At 42.8% G+C, this 15,132-nt stretch overlaps 1 long non-coding RNA gene across 1 annotated transcript; it reads left to right on the top strand.

Annotated features, from left to right (window-relative positions):
* Nucleotides 1–11,127: 11,127 nt before the first annotated feature.
* On the top strand, nt 11,128–14,892 carry LOC308177726. The gene is made up of 3 exons (XR_013939364.1): nt 11,128–11,279; nt 11,403–14,042; nt 14,573–14,892. It is a non-coding gene; the product is annotated as an uncharacterized lncRNA (long non-coding RNA).
* Nucleotides 14,893–15,132: the final 240 nt, after the last annotated feature.

The raw sequence follows: 15,132 nt of genomic DNA on the forward strand, positions 1-15,132 counted from the left end.
TTCTTTGCTTATTTATTTTGTTGAGTTTGTTAGTCCGTAGGAAAAGCAGAAAGGCAGCTGGGGGCTGAGCGCTATAAATAGCAAGGAGAGTCTACGTGTTCCACTTTAGCACAAAGTTTATTAAAAAGGCTTGTCTGCAAACGTTACCAACTCTGAAATACAGGGGGAAAACGCTGCCATGGATGTGCCCAAGTGGCACATCAGGGGACGCTCCTGGGAGCCACCAGAGGTGTCCCCAGGGGCAGGTGGCACTGCCAGGAGGGCTCTGAGCCTCCCCTTTCCCTCCCGTTTGCATGCAGGTTGCAAACGCGGACACAGAGCCAGAATATTTTCCCTTTTGCTCCAACAAAATGTTATCTCGTGCTCTCGAAATATTTGTTTTTTGCCCTGAGGATGCAATTGTGCAGCACCAGTACCATCGCTTTGGGCTGAGGACTGTTGCTAATGGTCACGGTCCAAGCACCTGGCAGCCAGTGCTGGAATAAATCCTCTGGTGTTTTACAAGCGCCCTGTGTGCGTGCAGGCTCTGGAGTGTGTAAAACTCCTCCTGTTTTTTTGGCTGTCTGTCTGAGGCTGATAGAGAAACAGATGAGAAGCCCTGGGAGTAAATCAAATGTGTTTTCAACAGCACCATATCCGGGCTTAATCTCAAAAAACCTAAATTGCCATAAATAATACGTTAATTGCAAAAAATAAGAGCTGATCCTTTCCCTCTGTTTCCCTTAATTTGGAAGCTCATTTAAAGTCTTCAGTTCCTTGTAATTTTTCCTCATTAACTTACTTCTTACTTAGTACCTTTGTTATTGTTGCTTGTTTTCTATTTCTCTTTGTTTAAGGTTTCCAGCACGTAATGACCTGTTTTGGTAAGGTTTTAATGTGCGCTGGAAGTGGTGCTGTGAGGACACACGTCGGGGCTCTGGCGGTGGCTGGAGTTTAGCAGCAATAAACCCCACGGCGCTGTGGCTTCCTGGCACGCTTGGAAGCTGGGCCAGCGTCCTCATCCCTGGTGGCATCACTGGGATGAGCCTTGGGGCCCTGTGGGCCCTTGCTGTCATGAAGACAGGGCTGAGCACCATTTCTGTGTTGTGAGAGACCCAAATTCTTCGTTCGGGTGCCCGTGCCCAGCAGCTCCTTCTGCTGCAGTCAGTTCTGCCCAAGTAAAAGGGCTGCTCAGCCCCTTGAGGGGCTGCTCAGCCCCTCAGCCCCTTGCTCAGCCCCTTGAGGGGCTGCTCACCCATTCTGGGTGCTCAGCCTGGGGTGACCCACCTGGATGTTGTCCCTCCGGCTGGGCCCAGGCCATTTATTTAGGGTCATGGTGACGTGGTGGCAGCTGCGGCCTAAGCTTGGCCCAGTCTTGCCGTAGCCTGATACAAATCCTGGCATAAAATCCCCAGGGCTGAAAGAAGGGAAACCAGCGCCTGTGAACCTCAGCACCATTTGCTGGAGCTCTCTGGGTGGCCTGGGCCATCGCGTTTGCTTTAACAAACACTGAGCCAAGCTGCAAACAAACAGGATGCAAATCTTAGAGGGTGACCAGTGCTTGGGGTTTGGTTGTGCGGTGGAAGGCTGGAGCCTTTCCCCGTTTCCAAAGCGGTAAATAATGCATGATCTGTCTCTTCCACGCTTACGCAACCCCTACCATGATAAATATCAACCGAGGGAAATGAGAGTGGAAAGAGGCATTATCTTTCTCGGTAATGCAACCATTTACAATCTGCGTTACGATTCTTCTGCTCTGAGGAGTAAGTGGCAGTCGGGGGGATTGTTTCTGTTAGCAGACCAGAAATCACAAATCATGGGCTGTAATTTTCCAGTGTCACTTAGAAGCAGCCTTAAAACCTTAAAGAGGAGAGGAAATAAAAATAATATACAGAGGTTGTTTCCTTTTTTAATCCCTCTGAAGTAAAACACTTATTTCCAAGTGCCTGGGAATCAAATATTGAGGACCATATGTTCAAAGGCAGGGTCTTAAAGCTAATCACCAGACACCTAATGAGGGGATGCTGCCTTTGGTGCTTAAACACAAATCTGGATGCCTGAAGAAATTGGCCCAAGTGCTGAGAAGCCTGAAAATATTATTTATTTTTTTTTTTTTTAGGATCTTTTGTCTCATATTTAAAACTGAGTTCTAACATTATGTTTCTCAGGGTGAGTTTTCACCAGCTGAAACAGAAGCATTTAGAAGGTGTCCAAAGAAGTCTGCGGACCCAGAGGAGATGGGAGCTTGTGTGCATCTTATCAGGGCTCTGCCCAAATCCTTCATTCATCCCATGTATTTGGGGAGGCTGTGGGGAACAGCATTTTTCATCTCTTTTCTTCTATACCTCTCTCTTCTCAAATGGAATAGAAAAAGCCTCTCTCCAGGCTGCTGCACAAAGCACGTCCCACCTGCATGTAGCTCTCCCTCTGCATGTCCCACCTGTATGTTGTAAAACTTCCCATTTAACCATAACATTGGCTTCATGCAGGGAATTCTGATCAGGCAGGACTGCATGTGCCCACCAGCTTTTGAGAAAGTGTTGAACTCCCAGCTAGAAACCCTCTTTCTCTGGCATCACCCTATTTTTCCCTACCTTACTCTTGCGAGCATTAGGTTTTTGGAATGAGACGAGGATTGCTAGGGAAGCTTCACAGATCATCACGGGGCGTTTTATTATTGGAGCTTGTTTTTATTCATTGCTTCTTGCTTGTCTGGTGTCAGAAACGGTTCCTCCTTTTTTGCAGACATCTGGGCATGATCTGTCAGTGATGGGAAGCTGTGGCAGTTTCTGCCAGACAGTAAATGACAGGTTGGGTAGATGGGGTTTCTCTTTCTTCTCGAGTTATTGATTTTTGGTTTGTTTTTTAAGGTCCTCGATGACTGTAAATTTTGAGAGGAGCCAACCCCAAGTAGTGAGGGTGAGTTTTGAAAGCTGGGTGATCCCCAGAGAGAAATATGAAAGTTTCCTTTATAGCCAAGGGGCAGCCTAGCCTCCCTGCGCACACGCCAAGCCTCTTATCACTCTGATCAGGTCCTATACAAGTGGTCCATTTTGCAGCCCACCTCCCGGGTTGAAAAATGGGCTTGATAATACTTCCTCACCCTGCAGAGGTCCTGAGCACTGATCACGGAAGGTGGCAAGGTGCTCTGATGCAAGAAAAAAGGAGTAACAAACCAGCTAGCACAGCTTCCCTGCCCGACGTAGGAAATTCTCCCTCTGAGCACTGTTAGGGCTTGTGGTGTGCGTGTTTCCCTGCTTGTGTAAGGTAGTAAAGCAAATGGATTGCTCAAGGTCGACTCTTTATTGTTGGTCTTGGTGTGAGCTAAGCCTGCTTACAGTGTTAGCTCAGAGAAATATTGTTCACACAAATGGTGCTCACTCATGGGTTCTTGGGTGCCCTTTGGAGGCAGGAATTAAATCGAATGTAAGAGCAGCACATCAGCCTTCTCAGAGCAGGCATAAACTTCAGAGGTTTAGATAAACTTTAGTTTGGCAAGTACCAAACTCTGCGTGGCTACTGCTTTAAGGCACATTTCCATCTCTGACTGCAAAAAATGAACAGAAAACTGAACACAGTGTTCCTCAGCAGGCCGGGGAAGAGCGCTGATGTTTAATTGTTTGTGTGCTGCTTGATAAAAAAGAACAGTTTTATAATTTCTAATTTATCATTCATAACGGTCTGACTCAACAGATCACATTGCTGGTTCTTTGTAGCTCTGAGATCTTCTCAGAGTTAAGCAGAAGCCTTCTGCAGCACACCGAGAGCATCTCTGGCAGCGGCAGGGATGGGGCTGCCTCGTCCACTCCACACCCACGGTTTCCATCAGCTGAACTCTTGTCTCCCCGACTGAAGTCGCCTGGACGGTGGCAGAACAAAAGGATTTGTTTCAATTTTTATTTTATTTTTAATGAAATCAGTAAGAAAAACAACCCCTTTCCTTCTTCCCTTCCCAAAAAGACTTACAGATGTACAGGAGAAGGACTGATGGAGGACTTGAGGGTAAAGTTGTAGTTTCAATTTCTACAGCAGAGCTGAAACGTTTGCATTGTTCACTGGATGTATTTGCCCCAAAAGCAGGACAAAGGCTCATAGCCTTGTAGGCCAGGTTTCTGTGTCTGTTTTTGCCACCTTTTGGTGGACTTGATGTACATTATCAGAGTTCCATGTTTAGGTTAATTTTATAAGTGACTATGAAATGTCCTGGCCTGCAGCAGGCCCAGCTTTGAATCTGATGTAATTGGGCCCTTTCCTCATGTTGCAGATTTATGAGGCTCCCATTTAAACCTAGGACCACCGTCTCCTTGTTTCTCTGGGTGGTTACTGGTCAGGCCTTTATGGGAAGTGAGGTTTGGTTTAGGTTATTGATGGGTTTTTATAAGCCAGGAGAGAGGGGAAAGCCTGGCTGCTAGGAAGAGGTGGGAATGGAGGTCTGTGAGAGCAAAGCCCAGCCAGCAAGGTCTGCTGGAGGGGGAAGAAAGCACTCAAATTTGTCTTGGTTTTCCTATCTGCTGGGCTTAGCCGTGTCGGGCCTGGCTCCTCACCCTCTTTCTTTACTCCGGTGGCTTCCTGGCTTGGTGTCATTGGCTCTCAGCAATCATTGCCTAAAACTGTAATTATTATTAGTCAAGGCAAGCTAGCTGCCCCCAGCTGTGAAACGGGGCAGGGCTGCACTGAGCTGGGCACAAGCCCTTGCTTTGGGAGGCTGTAGCTCGAACCGAGAAGGGGAGCAGCAGAGCTGGTCAGCCACCCCCAGCAGCAACACGCAGGCCGTGCTGGTAGCAAAACCTGCGTGTCCTCACCTCACGTCCAGAGCCCGGGTGGCTCCGGCCACCAGGCTTGTAATACAAGGGCAGGGGTGCTTTAAATGCTGTTTTCCATGTGGCAATGCTGAGCAGCTTTCAAAGAGCAGCTGGGAGAGCTGCTCCGTTGTGGGGCGGTGGCTCCTCCGTGCCAGCACTCGAGCACGGGGCAGCCTGGTGTTCACTGACCAGCACCCAGGGGAGCTGGAAAATGCCCCAAAGACGTAAAATGCAAAATGCAGCAAAGACGGCTGGACGAATATGCTTACTGAATACACTTAAAAAGAAAATCCATCAGCCCGTAACAGAGATTACTTTAATCATCTAAAATCTTGTTGCTTCTGGAATATCTGCTCTTTCACGGAGCAAACAAATTGGTTTTAATTCAATTGCTATAACTTCACGGAAATGCATTCGACAAGCTCAATAACCAAAATTATTTAGGATAACAATATTATCCTTTTCACATTGATAACAGCGGTCATAAAAGGAAAAGTGCGTGAAATATAAAGCTAACAGAAATACCTCAAATCTTAGACCCTTGAAATATTTGCATCTTTTATACCGCGGTTGGTAAAATAAAACTTCACCTGATATTTAACTTTGCAGAGGAAAGCAGAGTTATCAAGTTATTCCTTTTGGAGACGAGGCAGTAAGATGATGTTCCTCAGTAATGTACCTTGCCTATATAGAGGCAAACACATTCCAGTTGTATTTAATTAGTTTTGAACCTATGCTTGTGAGAAATACAGCACAGTACTGTTATTAAAATTCATGCTTTATAATAATTAGTACAGTTAGTGCAGTCTGAGAGAACTGCAAGCTATTAACTTTGATTAATGGTGGAATTATCCAACTCTTGCTATCATTTAACCCGTTGCTAAATTTTTAAGGAGAGAGAAAGGTTGTGATCATTCTCAAAGGCTACATCAGGCCAGCCATTAATTATGAATACTCATTAATTATAACAGATTGTCTGCCACAAAATCTCTTTTACTGAACTTCTGAGTTTTTCAGTAGGGAAATTGTGACAAATATAGGCGGAACTGTCCCTTTTAAATTGCTGAGGTTTTATCTCTCATCGAATCCATATCTAAAATTGAGAAAAATGACTAATATAGTTAGGAAACCCATTTTTCAGAAGATCAAAGTCATAAAATTCTGTTAATTCCCTTTGAGACAGAAATATGAATTATAGTTAAGAGACTTTTCCCTGTAACTTTTTGTTTCATTTTAAAACTCTAATTGTTCCCCAAGCTAATCTCCCTTTGTATTCTGCTGTAAACTAATTTGCTGAACTATCAGGAGGCTAAAAAAATCTCTAAGTTTAAAACTGTCTCCTGCAGGAGCAGCTTTAAAAGCACACATCCTTCTGAAGAATAGAAGGAACGCCTTACTCCTCCCTGTCCCCAGCAAACACCTCTGAAGCTGAGGGCTGCCTTTGGTCTTGTTTTCCAGTACTTACGTGAGAGTGCAGGAATGTTAAGCATGCTGCTCACAAGTGAAAAAGACATATTTGTTTTAATATATACTGTGACTGGTTGGGAAGCTCCTTGATGCTGTACCTCTGGCCTCCTCCCTAGGCTGGGACGCTCACTAGGTGCCAAAGCGGGCAGCACCAAACTCTTTGTAGTGGCCATAAGGTGCAGATGCTCCTTTTGTGCAGCACCCTGTGGCAACTCAAGATTGTGAAAGGAAGGCTCACAAAAAGCAAGTGCAGCTTAGTACAACCCAGCACAGCCTGCTAGGTTGAGTAGAGAGCTCTGCCGGAGTAAGAGTACACACTGCAAGCTCATGGGAGGGGGGGGTAAACATTGCTATTTTTCTTTAACAGTTATTTTGTCTGGTCTTCTCCCTTCTGAGATGCCTCGGTCTTTTCTTTTTGTAGAGGGCTCATGGCTGAACGTTTATAGGGGAAATTTCAGACTTCCAGAATTTCTTAAAAGCAGTTTCGCGTAGATTTTTAATTCTTTCAGTGCCAGGTTATTCCTAGAGCCACTGCCATTGATTTGCCCTGTCTCATATTGCCATCTGGCTACAACATCACAAATCTATGTGGTGCCCTATTTCTAGCCCGGAGGCACACATCCTTTCAGTTTCTGACAAATTTCCACAGAGTCATTTTTTCCCTTTGATATTTAAGAAAAATCTTGTAGGATGAAAATGTTGCACTGATATTCTTAATGGTTATTTAGAGAGTGAAGTGTTTGGACTTGCTTGAAAATACCCCTGGGCACCTATTTGCATGTGTAGGTGCCTAAATATCTGAGAAAAACGACCATCTGCTGTCTCTGGACTTAGATCCTCAGAAAATATGTAGAGTACTAAAATGAAGGGAATTTAGGCACATACATTTCTTTTGATGATTTGTTCTGCTCCTAATTTCTCTATCTCACAGAGGTGTGCGGAGGAAGAATATACAAAAGAATGTGAAGGGCTCTGATAGCTTTGTGCTGTCTGCATGTGTTTTACAGATAACATTATGGAAGATTAGCAGGAAAAAATATATATTTTGAACAAGTATTCTCCCCTCCATTTTTAAAATACAAATACCTTTGAGCTCTTACTTTATAAAAGAAGGAATTGCTTACCTGGTGGCTAAATCTAATTGCCAATTCAAAGGCAATTAATTCCTGAAATAATTTTGAGCCACCTCGAGGTAATTCTTATTTATAAAGATTTGTCTTCCATCCTTTTCTAGTAAAATTTCAGATCCGATCTTTTATTTATGTGAAACTCCTGGATTGGCTACAAGAGAGTATTTGCCCTTGGTGTGCCAGGTTACAAATCATTCTGATTTAGAAAACTGAAATCCATCCTGCTTTATTTGTGCTTTCACTTGGTGCAAAAGAGAGAAGCATTAGCACTCTAATGCAAAATATTTTCTGGTCTATGCATAGCGTGACTGCTGGAACGTAATACAAAATTGTGAAATTCAGAGCCAAACAGCATATTTTCCCAGATCTGGGAGGACGTTCGCACTGAGATCTGGGTAACTCCCAGAGGGTGACCCCCAGCATTTTGGTTTTTATTTTCATCACTACATCGAATGGACCCTTGAGAAACACTGGGAAAAAATCACTCCTAAGCCTAGAAGAAGCTCCAGATGCAACAAGAGGAAGCCTGGGACAGGAAATTAGTAAATTTATTATTAATTTCAATGGTGGCTTTTTAAATATAAGATAATGTATCGATTCTGAAACTGTTCCATGACCATTTTCCATCAGTGTTGGTGGCATTTACTGCCAAAATTAATTAGACACTCATTGATGCTGGGCCAATTCCCTGACTTGCACGTTGTCAATCAGGTAGAAATCCAAATGTGCGCCCACTCACTAAACCATTTTCTTTCTCTCTGACACCATCAGAAGCACATGACACATCTTGTGGATCATGTGCAAGAAAAGCAGATATGCTCTCCTTTTCACTCTGCTGGGAAAGAAAAAAAAAAGAAAAAAAAAGACTCTCAACTGTATAATCATTTTCCTATAAAATAAATTACTTTATCTGTCGTAATACTGTCACACTTCAGTTCTCCAGTGATCTACTTCTTCCATCTGTGTGCATAACTGAAATCTTTTCTACACCTACTCTATGTACTTTCAAGTGTCAAAATCCAGCCTCAATCACTCCTGTCATTAGTCTCTTGTTCCTGACGGGATAGGGGCAAAGCACCACAGTTCCTCAGTCCTCTTTGGGTAATTTCTGTGCTCACTTTGCAGTGTTCATGCGAGCTATCGGAAATATGACCTGGCTGAGTTTTGTTTTGTTTTGTTTTGTCACCTGAAGTTTTCCACTTGTTACTCTTGAAACTACTGGATATTTTTATTGCTTTCTGGCTCTTGTTTCCATCATGACTGTTGCTGCAGTTAGGCGTAATTTCAAGAGATATCCACATTACCCAAATCCTATGAAAGTTGACTTACTGCTTCTTATTGAGTAATTCTGCATGACTCACACTTTATTCTCTGATATATTTTTTTACACTCATTTGCAGAATATTGTTCAGACAATTGAGCTTACTTACCAAAATCACTGTCTTTTGTAACAAGACAGTGCAATCTTTCTTCTTTCACAAAGCCATTGCAAGAACAATGGGCTGACCCATAAATTGCAACCATCTTGTTTTGCTTACAATATGGATTCTACTTTGCTAAATGAAATAACGTCAGGGAAAAAAAATAAAAAATTGAAACCCTCTTGGAAGCTATGAATCTTCACAGTTTAATGTGACAACGTGCCTCTCCCACTGAGCCGTGACCTACTTTTCTGACAAAATGCTCTCGTTACCTTCCCCCAAACATGAGGCTGTCGAAGCCCCAGGAATTTGTCACCTTGGGTTTGAAATTGTGAAGTCGCAGTCAGTGCCGAAGGATCCTGCAATGGTTTCCTCACGAAGCAGTCTGGCAGGCACTATGCTGCTTATCACATCTCCTGTAAATACCCTCCCTTCTCATACTGTTTCTGTTTGTATCATTTCTTATCTCTGCTCCAGCGTACACCCCACAAATTCAGAGCTGGATGAATTTTGCCATCTCATGAGAGAATTTGGTACTTTTTTTGACTGCGCTTATTTTTGGATTAGCTCAATTAAAATGTTTTGCTGTGCTGTTCAAAATGTTTTTTTTTTCTTTTTCCCTCTCTCTCCCTCTCTCTCTCTCTCTTTCTCTCTTAATTTATTTATTTATATATATATATATATTTGTATTTTTTACTATAGTAAAGGAATCCTTTTCTTCTACACAATATATGATATGCATCAAAAATTGGTAGGATGCCTCTTCATGGAGAAACAGGAGACATGAGATTAAGCATCAACAGCTGTGGGAATGACCTACAACATATGGAACATATGATAATTATCCGGTCTATATTTTATAAGACATAAACTCATACTGCTTTGCTAAGACAAGTGAGTAGAGAGAATTGGATAGTGATGGCGACTGCTCCCAGTGATAAAGGTCCTTAACTGTGTGATCATGTTTTTTTGGCTCTTCAACTAATTGCATACAGTCTACTTATCATAGAATCATTCAGGTTGGAAAAGACCTCTAAGATCATCTAGCCCAATGTTTAACCTAGTACTGAAGTCCACCACTAAATCGTGCTATTAAGTTCTACGTCTAAGTGTTTCTTGAAGACGTCCCATGATGGTGACTCAACCACTTCCCTGGGCTGCCTATTCCAGTGCTGCACAACCCTTTAAACTGTTTAACAATCTAACAACTTGTTAAATTCAAGTTTGTTACATGGCAAAGGCAGCATCCCTTGGCTTTTTGTACTGGAGATATTATGGTACTTGTCTTAGTTAAGCGTCACAGCTCCCACACGTAAAAGCTGAGTGTGTCCATCAGGTTTTGCATTTCTGACTCATAACCAAAGGTACTGATCACAGCACATAGACATAGCATTATCACCTGCTGAGCCAATGCTCAGGCTTATTATTTGGTGCAAATGATTAGGTTTTAATGCCACAAAGAATCATTACAGTCAGAAGCTAAATAAATGTTTTGTCAGCTAGAAAAATGTTTCAGAGCTTGATCTGGTTCGTTAGCAAAAAGAAGCTTGGGAGGTGATTCTAGGTACACCTTCATGGGAGACGTGCTGCATACTGAAGGGCTTCTCCACCTGCCAGAAGAAGTACCTGCAAGAGCTAATGGCCTTTTCCAAGTTGCAAATCCTTAAAAGCTGGGGAATTAGCAGCTGGAACAAACTACTAAGAAAATGGCCCTTAGGTCTTGTTTTCATTTAGTTACAACTGGATGCCTTTCAGGATGTGATTTTGCACCAAGCTTAACATCCATCTTATCTCGTACAGAAGGCTGGGTGTCATCACCTGTGACACTCAGGAGGCTGGATCACAGCCATTTCCCTCTGTCAGGGAAAGCCCTTGAAAGTTCGGATACAACTGCCTATATCTTTGGGGAGTAGAAATATTGTATAATGATATATACCATTATTAAAAATAAATAAATAAATAAATAACACGTGCCTTTGTAATTAAAGAGGTGTACAGAAATGGCATGATTAAGGTCAAGTTATTTTTAGAGCATTTTTAAAACTATATCCCCCCCCCCCCCCCCCCAAATCCTTAAGTATTCTGTTACAGTAAGGTACAGTCTTCCATGCTTTAAATGATCTGAAGTCACCCTTTGCAACAACTCTCAGACTCTTAGTACTTATGATTTCATTTTGTATTACACTTTGCCTTCTTGCAGTACTGCTTTACTTGGATCTACGGAACTCATCTTTGCATGTAGGAAGAAGCTGTCTGCATGGTATCTTCTAGGAATAAAAGGCTCTACTCTGCTGTACTGTTTTCAATAAATATTTTATTATTCACAGTTTCAAATATTCTCCTGTTGAATCTCAGCAGCTGTACTTTTTGAAAATAATGCGTGATTCAAGAATGAAAATTTGCTTCTGAGTTCTGAGAAAGAAAAGCGAGCCAGCTCTCCTCTGCCTCAGGGAACCCCCAAGAAACTGCTGAAGTGTCAGGTGCGGGGTGCATCTCTCCTTCAATGCTCTGTACTTCTTCCTGTTGCCACACTTTGTGTTGAGAGAACTTAATATAAAATAAATAAGTGGCACGTAATAAATAAATCCTCTCTGAACTTGCAGGAGCTTCAGCATCTTCCCTGGCAGCAGAGACAGATGGGGACGTCCTTTGCTGTTCTAAGTGAGGAATAATATGGAGCGCCTCGACCGGGAGGTATCACTGTGGCACGGGGATGGGGGGACGAGAACCAGACCCCTCCTGCTCTTGCTGCTCCTGGCTTCCCAGGGCCAGCTGCGAGGTGTGAGGAGGGTGCCAGAGGAGGAGGGGGTGTGGTGGCTGGGGAACCTCTTCTTTGCACCGCCCAGGGCCAACTTCACCCAGAGGTGCTCAAGGAAATAGTTCATCCGTCATACAGCTGGCTCACGGAAAAAAAACAGGAGCGATATGAAAAAAAAAAAAAAAAGATTTTAAAAGGATCCTGTCACTGGGTCATAGTTCAAACCATGGTCTGCCACTAGAGTTCATTTGTCACTAGTGGTCAGATTCTGCTTGCCTTACTCCACAAACGCGTGCACTGATTTCACCAAGATTACTTGCCCTCTTGAGTGCAAACTGTAGTAATTACAGGGGAGAAGACCATATCCTAATTCCTAAAAGACCTCTTTGTCTTTCCCTAAAATTATGATGACAACTGATAAGAGAAAAAAAAATACATAAATTGTGTCATAAAGCTTGGGCTTAGCTAGAAGACTTGAGAGTTAAATTGTGTGTGTGTGTGTGTGTGTAAATGCCTCTCAAAATGCTGCACATCCACTTATCCCCTTTTTGGATATGCAATTTTCATTCTATTGATTTTTTTGACATATGGTTATGTAAAGCATGTAATAGCAAACTCTACCCATTTACACCTTCCAGAAGGCAGTAACTTCAGGAGTTAATGCAAGATTATTTTTAGTATGTATTCAAGTTTATTCATGCTGAAAGGTAGTAGTTATCTTTTGTAATTTTAGAGTAGTTATTTGAATAAAAACATGAGTGTAGTTCCATTTTAACTGCCATGTGACATTTGGGAGCTGGGTAAAACTTCTCCCAGGATGCCAAAATCTCAGATATTTTTCTTCTGCATCTCGGCAGTGCACACAATACCTGTGTATGTGTTGGGACCTATGTCTATAAACACATAAAATATGAGTAATCTTGTATACACTGAGAGAATATTATACCATAAACAAGGAAAGTATCTCTAGGCCAGAAGGAAGTGGTTTTCAATGTTTTTTTTCTTTTCTGTTCTGTTTTGTTTTTGTTGAAATTCAGCTATGCTTTTGCATCCAAATTCCATATTAAGCTATCACCAGAGGAGTTATTAGATAACAATCTGTGGGTCCTCAGCTGAGTGTTCTCCCTAGAGCTGGGTAAATATTTCTGTTAGCCAAGTAACTGAACCCTTTTTCAGTTCATAGACTATATGAGAAGAGGTTGCAAGTTTCTCATGTTTTGGGGTCACTGTTCAGCTAAGTCTTACGTTGTTGTTGTTGCTTTCTAATGGAATAACTAAAAATAAAGAGTCTGCAAAATGAGTGTGTAATTCTGGGGGAAGGAGCTTGGTTGTTTGTCCAAGAAGGCACGTAGGGATTTGGCTAGGACAGACTACACGGAGGCACCAGCAAAAGGTCAACAAAATGTATTTTGCAAAATTTTCTTTGTTCCAAGTTTGATTTACAAAAACTTGAATATAAGCCTCTTATTTGGAGATAACTGCGGGTCTGACACTAGAAGAAGCTATGCTGTAAAAATAATAAATGAGTCATGATGATAATAAGGCTACAGTTATGCAATAACAAGTTATCCTTATTTCCTTTGCAGGCACTGCACAATTGCACATTTTGATATTCAGGATAATCTGGGTTGCTCCTATTCCTGGGCCTGTATTCATACCTCTGTGTAATACCGTCTTGCAGAAGAATTTTGCAGAATAATGACTTTCACAGTCTCTTTCACAAACAAACATATCATAAAAGTATTTGTCCTACTGGGTTCATTGACAGCATTGTTCAAAGAGGCATTTTATGACATTTCTTCTCCTAATCTATATTTCTATTCAGGGCGTTTTGAAAGCATTTTCTAGCTTGCGAGTCCTAATGAACCAACCATGTATATGTTTGTGTTTCCTCAACAATAAACTCTTCTAACTCCCAAGCGCTGTTTGGCAGCTGGAATCGCATGGCTGCTGTGGATCAATGGAAGGCAGAGTCAGAGCAGTTCCTCTTGTCATGACCAAGTCACAGGAATAAGAAAGTGTGTCGGGTGACCACAGTATATATTTGAAAAATGTCAAAAATTTTGGAAAAACTGTTTATGTAAACAAAGGAACCATTTTATGCACGTAGCTCCTGGAGAACACGTGGGATCTGCCACATTTTTCTTACCTTCATTTTAGTGCTGTTATTTGGAATGTAGTTAATGTACTTAACTCCAAGCAGGTTACTTGTTTTCTATTTATCATTTATTATTGCTGAATTCCTCGTCTTCAGGTTCTTTTTGAGAAATTGAGGGCTTTCTTACTAAAAGGCTAAAATCAGAGACAGGAGTCAGCTCAGGTAACATACGGTGGATTTCTTGCTTTGGTTTTGTGTTTTTATAACCAAATTCTTTTCCCCACATTTCTACAGATGCAAGAGTCCATGTGAACTGTCCCAGAGCTGCCTCAAGCATGGACCCTCCAGGATGTCCCATCTCCTGTCCCCTCCCGACTCCTGCTTCAGGTAAGCTATGTGCGGTGTTGTACAGAGCCTCTGTCTAACCCTTATTAAAAGCATTTATCATAAAGCTCAAGAGATGCTACACTGGATTCTTTGCTACCCTCTCTAACACCGTCCTGACCTATGGGTCATTTGGAGTGTGGACAGTTGGGCAGTAACGTACCTGAAGGGTTCAGTATGCAGCCCTCGAATTCCAGTGGAGAGTTAGTGAGAACATTTGGAAAAGTAGAGAAAATACTTCTGTACACAGCTGTTTCATCCCTGCTGCAAAGTCAGAACAAGTAATCCCCTGGCTGTGCAAAGAAATGAGGCCATATTTCTTCAGCTCCTTTGGAAATACCCGCAGGTACGGTGGGACCCTCAAGCTGGATAATTCTCTGCCTCTCTTGACGTGAAAACAAAGTTACTTTGTACTGTGCTGTTCTTCCTCAGGAAGGTGTCTCTGCCGTCCTTCCTGCCCCTTTTGCTGTTCAAAGATCTTTTTTAATCCTCAGACAGAAAGCTCATTAATCATAAATGTCCATCTGTTTCAGTCTCTGCAACTGGTCCACCCTCACCACAAGGGTTTGGACGCATGAAGAGCCAGAGAAGCATCCCAGTTATCCGACTAGCTCCAGTTTTGGTCCCTCCTGCCCCTGAGGGCATCTCGGCTCCCACTCATCCACCTCCTCCTGCGTACTGCCTTGCCCCTCGCTGAAAGCCCCATGGGACCTGCAATGCACTTTGACTTCTCCAGCAGGAAAGACAGAGCTAAGCAGCTACCAAAGCATTATTTATTTACCCGTGGGCACTGATGACCTGCAAATGAGGAATGAGCCTGGGTGCATGCTGCCTGCCCTTCCCTCCACCCCCAGGAAGGTGAGTCCAGAATATCCCCTCAATACCTGTGCCCATGTAGGTCACCCCGGCAGCCTCACCTCCTGGCTTCCCCAAGCATCTCTAGTGCTTAGGATGCACTAGACCTAGTGCAGGACCTAAGAAGGGCTAGGCATCTGTTGGCATTTTTTTCACTGCCCTTGAGAACTCAGTTCCTCAATCCATTTCCCTGGAGACTCATTTCCCTGGAGATACTGCTGGTCTGTGTATTCAGTTT

This window comes from Anser brachyrhynchus (genome assembly GCF_964034855.1).
Source record: "Anser brachyrhynchus genome assembly, chromosome: 14".
NCBI lineage: Eukaryota > Metazoa > Chordata > Aves > Anseriformes > Anatidae > Anser > Anser brachyrhynchus.